We start from the raw sequence: 6195 nt of genomic DNA on the forward strand, positions 1-6195 counted from the left end.
TTGGCAAGGCTCACAAGAAGCTTGAAAAAGCTCATTCCTCTTTGCTTGATGAGAAAAATAAAAAGAAGCATGTTGAGACTTGTGATGTAGGCTTAACTTGTGATATAATTGATGAATCATTATCTATGCCTATCATTGTTGCTCCTGCTAACCCTTCTTGTAGTATTTCTACTTCCACCTCATCTAGTAGTGATGGTTTCACTTGTGATACCTCACTAATAGTTGAGAATGAGACCCTCAAGAAGGAGGTCAATAAGCTCACTCACACCTTGGCTAAGTCCTATGGTGGTTAGGACCACTTGCTTATGTGCTTGGGTAGCCAAAGAGCTTCTCTCTACAAAGAGGGATTGGGCTATACCCCCAAGAAAGGCAAGGCGGCCTTTGCTCCTCACAAGACTAGTTTTGTGAAGAATAATGGTCGGTTTTGCACTAGTTGCAAGCAAGTTGGTCATAAAGAGCATGAATGCAAGAACAAGAGCAAAAACATTAATGTGTCCTCAATTAAGATTAATTCTTTCTATGTGCTTACTAAGGGTACAAATGGTGTGAAGGCTAAGTTCATTGGTGCACCATGGATGGGCTCAAAGAAGAAAGCCATTTGGGTGCCAAAGAGCTTGGTTACTAACCTTCAAGGACCCAAGCAAGTTTGGGTACCTAAAAAGAATTGATCTTCTTTTATAGGTCAATTACAAAGTCGGAGGAAGGCATTGGGTTCTTGATAGTGGGTGCATTCAACACATGACCGGTGATGCAAGAATATTCAACTCAATCAACACCAATGGCAATGATGGTTATGATAGTATCACATTTGGTGACAATGGCAAAGGCAAGGTCAAAGGGCTTGGTAAGATTGCAATATCCAATGACATGAGCATATCCAATGTATTGCTAGTAGAGAGCTTGAACTTCAATTTGCTATTCAGTGGCTCAATTGTGTGATCTTGGATTCAAATGTATATTTGGGGTAGATGATGTAGAGATCATAAGTGTAGATGGCTCTAACTTGATCTTCAAAGCTTTAGATATGAGAATCTATACTTGGTTGATTTCAATGCTAGTGAAGCTCAATTATCTACATGTTTGTTCACTAAGTCTAGCATGGGTTGGTTATGGCATAGAAGGCTTGGTCATGTTGGAATGAAACAATTAAATGGATTGGTTAAGCATGACTTGGTTAGAGGCTTGAAAGATGTTGTGTTTGAGAAGGATAAGCTTTGTATCTCTTGTCAAGCCAGCAAACAAGTTGGAAACACCCATCCTAAGAAAAGCATGATGAGCACTAGTAAAGCATTTGAATTATTGCACATGGACTTGTTTGGGCCAACTCAATACACTAGCATTGGTGGTAACTAAATATGGCTTTGTGATAGTGGATGATTATACTAGATACACTTGGGTATTTCTTTCTAGTGGACAAAAGTGATATGTTTGCAACATTCAAATCATTTGTCAAAGGCATTCACAATGAGTTTGAAACAACCATCAAGAGAGTTAGAAGTGACAATGGTAGTGAGTTCAAGAATACTAGAATTGATGAGCTATGTGATGAATTTGGAATTAGACATCAATTCTCGGACCAAGTACACTCCACAATCAAATGGCCTTGTTGATAGGAAGAATAGAACACTCATAGATATGGCAAGGTCTATGCTTAGTGAGTACAATGTGAGTCAATCCTTTTGGGCCAAAGCTATCAACATGGCTTGCTACTATAGCAACCACCTCTATTAGTCACCCATTGAAAGAGATGACACCATATGAGCTCTTGAATGGTAGAAAGCCCAACATTGCATATTTTAGGGTCTTTAGTTGCAAATGCCTATATCTTGTAGAAAGGCACTAGATTGGGCAAGTTTGACAAGGAATGTGATGAAGGATTCCTACTTGGATACTCAACTACTAGCAAAGCATATAGAGTTTGGAATTTGGATAGTGGTACTCTTGAGGAAGTTCATGATGTTGAATTTGATGAAACCAAGGGTTCACAAGAAGAGAATGAGAACTTGGAAGATGTTAGAGGCATTCAACTTTCAAATGCCATGAAGAACATAGATGTTGGTGAATTGAGGCCGAGGCAAGTGAATGATGATGAAGATGATCAAGTGCAAGTGCTCTTCTAACTCAAATGTGCAAGATGATACAAATCAAGCTAGTACAAGTGGCTCTCATGACAATGAAGAAAATCAAGTGGCTAGTGCATCATCTCAACCCAATGATCAAGCAAGTGCAAGCAATAAAGTTTCAATCCTCCAACCAACCAATATTGTAAGGGATCATCCATTGGACACTATAATTGGTGATATTTCAAGAGGTGTACAAAGTAGATCAAGATTAGCTTCATTTTGTGAGCATTTCTCATTTGTGTCATCCATTGAACCAAAGAAGATAGATGAAGCATTGAAGGATGTAGATTGGGTGAATGCTATGCATGAAGAATTGAATAACTTCACAAGAAATCAAGTATGGGAATTAGTAGAGAGACCAAAGGGACACAATGTGATTAGAACCAAATGGGTCTTTAGAAACAAGCAAGATCAAGATGGGATAGTAGTAAGGAACAAAGCAAGATTGGTAGCACAAGGATATACACAAGTTGAAGGTCTTGACTTTGGAGAAACATATGCCTCGGTTGCTAGATTGGAAGCAATTAGAATCTTGCTAGCCTATGCTTGTGCCCACAACATCAAGCTTTATCAAATGGATGTTAAGAGTGCATTTCACAATGGTTATATCAATGAAGAAGTATATGTTGAGCAACCTTCTAGTTTTGAAGATGACAAGAAGCCATGACCTATGTGTACAAGTTGAAGAAAGCATTGTATGGATTGAAGTAAGCACCTAGAGCATGATATGAGAGATTGAGGGACTTCCTACTCTCTAAAGGGTTCATGATGGGCAAGGTTGACACCACTCTTTTCACCTAGAAGATTCGGAAAAGATTTATTTGTGTTGCAAATCTATGTAGATGACATCATATTTGGATCAAGCCAATCAAGACTTTTGTGAAGAATTTAGAAAGATGATGGCTAATGAGTTTAAGATGTCCATGATTGGAGAGTTAAGTTACTTCCTTGGTCTTCAAATCAAGGCAATTGAAGAATGGCACACTTGTGAGTCAAGGCAAGTATATCAAGGACATGATCAAGAAGTTTGGCATGAGTGATAGTAAAGTCATTAGTACACCAATGGGAACAAATGGCAACTTGGATAGTGATGCAAGTGGCAATATGGTGGATCAAAAATTGTATCGGTCTATGATTGGAAGCCTACTCTATGTGATAGCATCAAGGCCGGATGTCATGATTAGTGTATGCATGTGTGCAAGATTTCAAGCCTCACCAAGAGAAAGTCATTTGAAGGCTACAAAGAGAATATTGAGGTACTTGAAGCATACACAAAATGTTGGTTTCTGGTTTCCCAAAGGAGCAAAGTTTGAGCTAGTTGGTTACTCCGACTTGGATTATGGGGGATGCAAGGTTGAAAGAAAGAGCACCTCAGGCACATGTCAATTGTTAGGAAGATCACTTATTTCATAGTCATCAAAGAAGCAAAATAGTGTTGCATTATTAACCACCGAAGCCGAATACATATCCATCAGTAGTTGTTGTGCACAAATACTTTGGATGAAGGCCACCTTGAATGACTTTGGAATCAAGTTCAAGAAAGAGCCATTGCTATGTGACAATGAGAGTGCAATCAAGCTAACCAACAATCTGGTTCAACATGCAAGAACAAAGCACATTGATGTTCCGCCACCATTTAATAAGAGATCACCAACAAAAAGGGGATATTTTTATTGAGAGTGTAGGCACCGAAAATCAACTTACCAATATATTCACCAAGCCATTGGATGAGAAAAGGTTTTGCAAGCTAAGGAATGAGTTGAACATATTGGATTTCTCAAATATGTGTTGATGCACCACCCACTCATATGACATGCCTCTCCTTCGAGCAATCCAATGTAAAAGTTGATTGGCATGGCATACATCCTTACTAAGGACATGTTTAGTGCATCTAGACATTTTTCACATTTAATAGGCTCATTCATGAAAATCAAATGAATTTGATGTTTGTATGGTACCACTATTGCTTCTATGCTTAATTTGGTCTAGTGGTAGCATATGACATGTTTCTAGGCTTGTAAACCTAGTGTTTGATCTAGAAAATGAGCTCTAAGTGTTTAACTCAACATGGTACAAGATAACCCTTATTTGGAAGTGTGAAGAAGCTTGTACTTGGATCAAACTGAGTTAAATGTCTTTGGCAAGTGTTCTAGATTGGACCAAATTTGGGAAACCGAGTTAAATGTTACATTAACGACACATTTGAAGATTGAAACTTAAATCACATGTCCATTACATAAAATACCAAAAAGGATAAGGAGCTAGCGCATCTAGCTAAGAACTATAGCTGAGTTATGCCTCGAAGTGGTCACTGTCAACACCGGACATAGCATTTTCCTCGTCATTGTCCACAGGGACAAGTTGTTCTTCCTCTTCCTCTTCCTAACCATCATCTTCCATGAACATTTCTGGATCTTCCTCTTCCATGGCTACTAGGGGAGGAATAGGATTAATGATGTAGTTGAGGCGATGAACATCATGCTAAAGCTCCACAATGGTGTTCTAGGTGCTCCTAAATCTGACGCCGGTACTCCGCCTCCCTCCGACGGTAGTCGTTCTCTAGCCGCCTAGCTAGAACCATATTCCTAATCCTAGCCTCCTCTCTAGCCTCTATAAGACTATAGGCCACATCCCTCTGCTTGATGGCCTGCACCCTCTGAGCATGGGTGGCCCATGTCTCTGCCTGTGCTGCATTCCTATCTGCAACAGCATTCTCCATCTGAGTCTAGAGGGCTCCCAACACTTGAAAGCTCTAGTTTGGTTTCGGTGAATTGATGAAACCCTAAGTGCTAACCTAGTTTATCAATGTGATCATGAGATAGGTAGAACATTCCAAGTGGTGAAATAAATGAAGATCATGACATGATGATGGTGATGCCATGGTAATGATCAAGTGCTTGGACATTGGAAAATAAGTCAAAGAAAAAACAAAAGGCTCAAGGCAAAGGATATAAGTGGTAAGAGCCTTTTCATTTCGATGATCAAGACACTTAACAAGTGTGATCACATTTAGGATTGATAGCCGTACTATTAAGAGGGGTCAAACTCGTATCGAAATACGGTTATCAAAGTGCCACTAGATGCTCTAACTCATTTCATATGCATTTAGGATCTAGTGGAGTGCAAACACCCTTGAAAACATTTGTGAAAATATGTTCACACATGTGCACAAGGTGATACACTTGGTGGTTGGCACATTTGAGTAAGGGTAAAGAAGATATAGTTGAAAAAGAGTTAGTCGCGCTGGTCACAGAGTGACTGGACACGTCTGGTATGGCGACCGGACACGTCTGGTATTAATGACCAGACTCTGGCTCAGTGGAGTGACCAGACGTTGAGGTGTTACTGTTCAGCATTCGGTCAATGTGAGTTAGCTCGATTTAAGTTTACAGAGAAGCGACCAGACGTGTCCGGTCGCCACACCGGACACGTCCGGTGTGAACCAACAACTCTCAGGTTTTAGCGCTAAAATTGATCGAACTCTAGGAGCGTCCGGTCAGGTGTGAGTGGATATGTCCGGTCGACCTAGAGTGGCTCTGGGAGCTCTCTAGACTCAACCGGATGCTGAGTCTCCTACGTCCGGGCTGGTGTGACCGAACATGTTTGGTTGGCCTAGAGCGGCTCTGGAGCTCTCTGGACTCGACCAGACGCTGCCCATCCTACGTCCGATTGACCACACCGAATGTGTCCGGTTGTAGGTGAGTGTGGTACTCATGGTAGCAATGGCTACTTCGTTTGAATGGGGCATGTGGCAATCAGGTAGCGACCGGACGCGTCCAGACATCCCGCAGTCAGCCTAATAATCGAGCCAACGGCTCTATTCATGGGGGCTCTCTATTAAAGCCCTATGGCCAGTTCAAGCTCACTCTCTTGGCCATTTGCATTGACATAGCAACCTTGTGAGCTTAGCTAAAGCCCTCCCACTCATCTCCATCATTGATTCATCATCTTTGTGAGATTGGGACTGAATCCAAGTGCATTGCTTGAGTCTTTGCATCTAGAGGCACTTAGTGTTCATGTTTTGCTGTGGGATTCACTTGTTACTCTTGGTGGTTGCCGCCACCTAGATGGC

This window comes from Miscanthus floridulus, chromosome 8 (genome assembly GCF_019320115.1).
Source record: "Miscanthus floridulus cultivar M001 chromosome 8, ASM1932011v1, whole genome shotgun sequence".
In the NCBI taxonomy this organism is placed as follows: Eukaryota; Viridiplantae; Streptophyta; class Magnoliopsida; order Poales; family Poaceae; genus Miscanthus; species Miscanthus floridulus.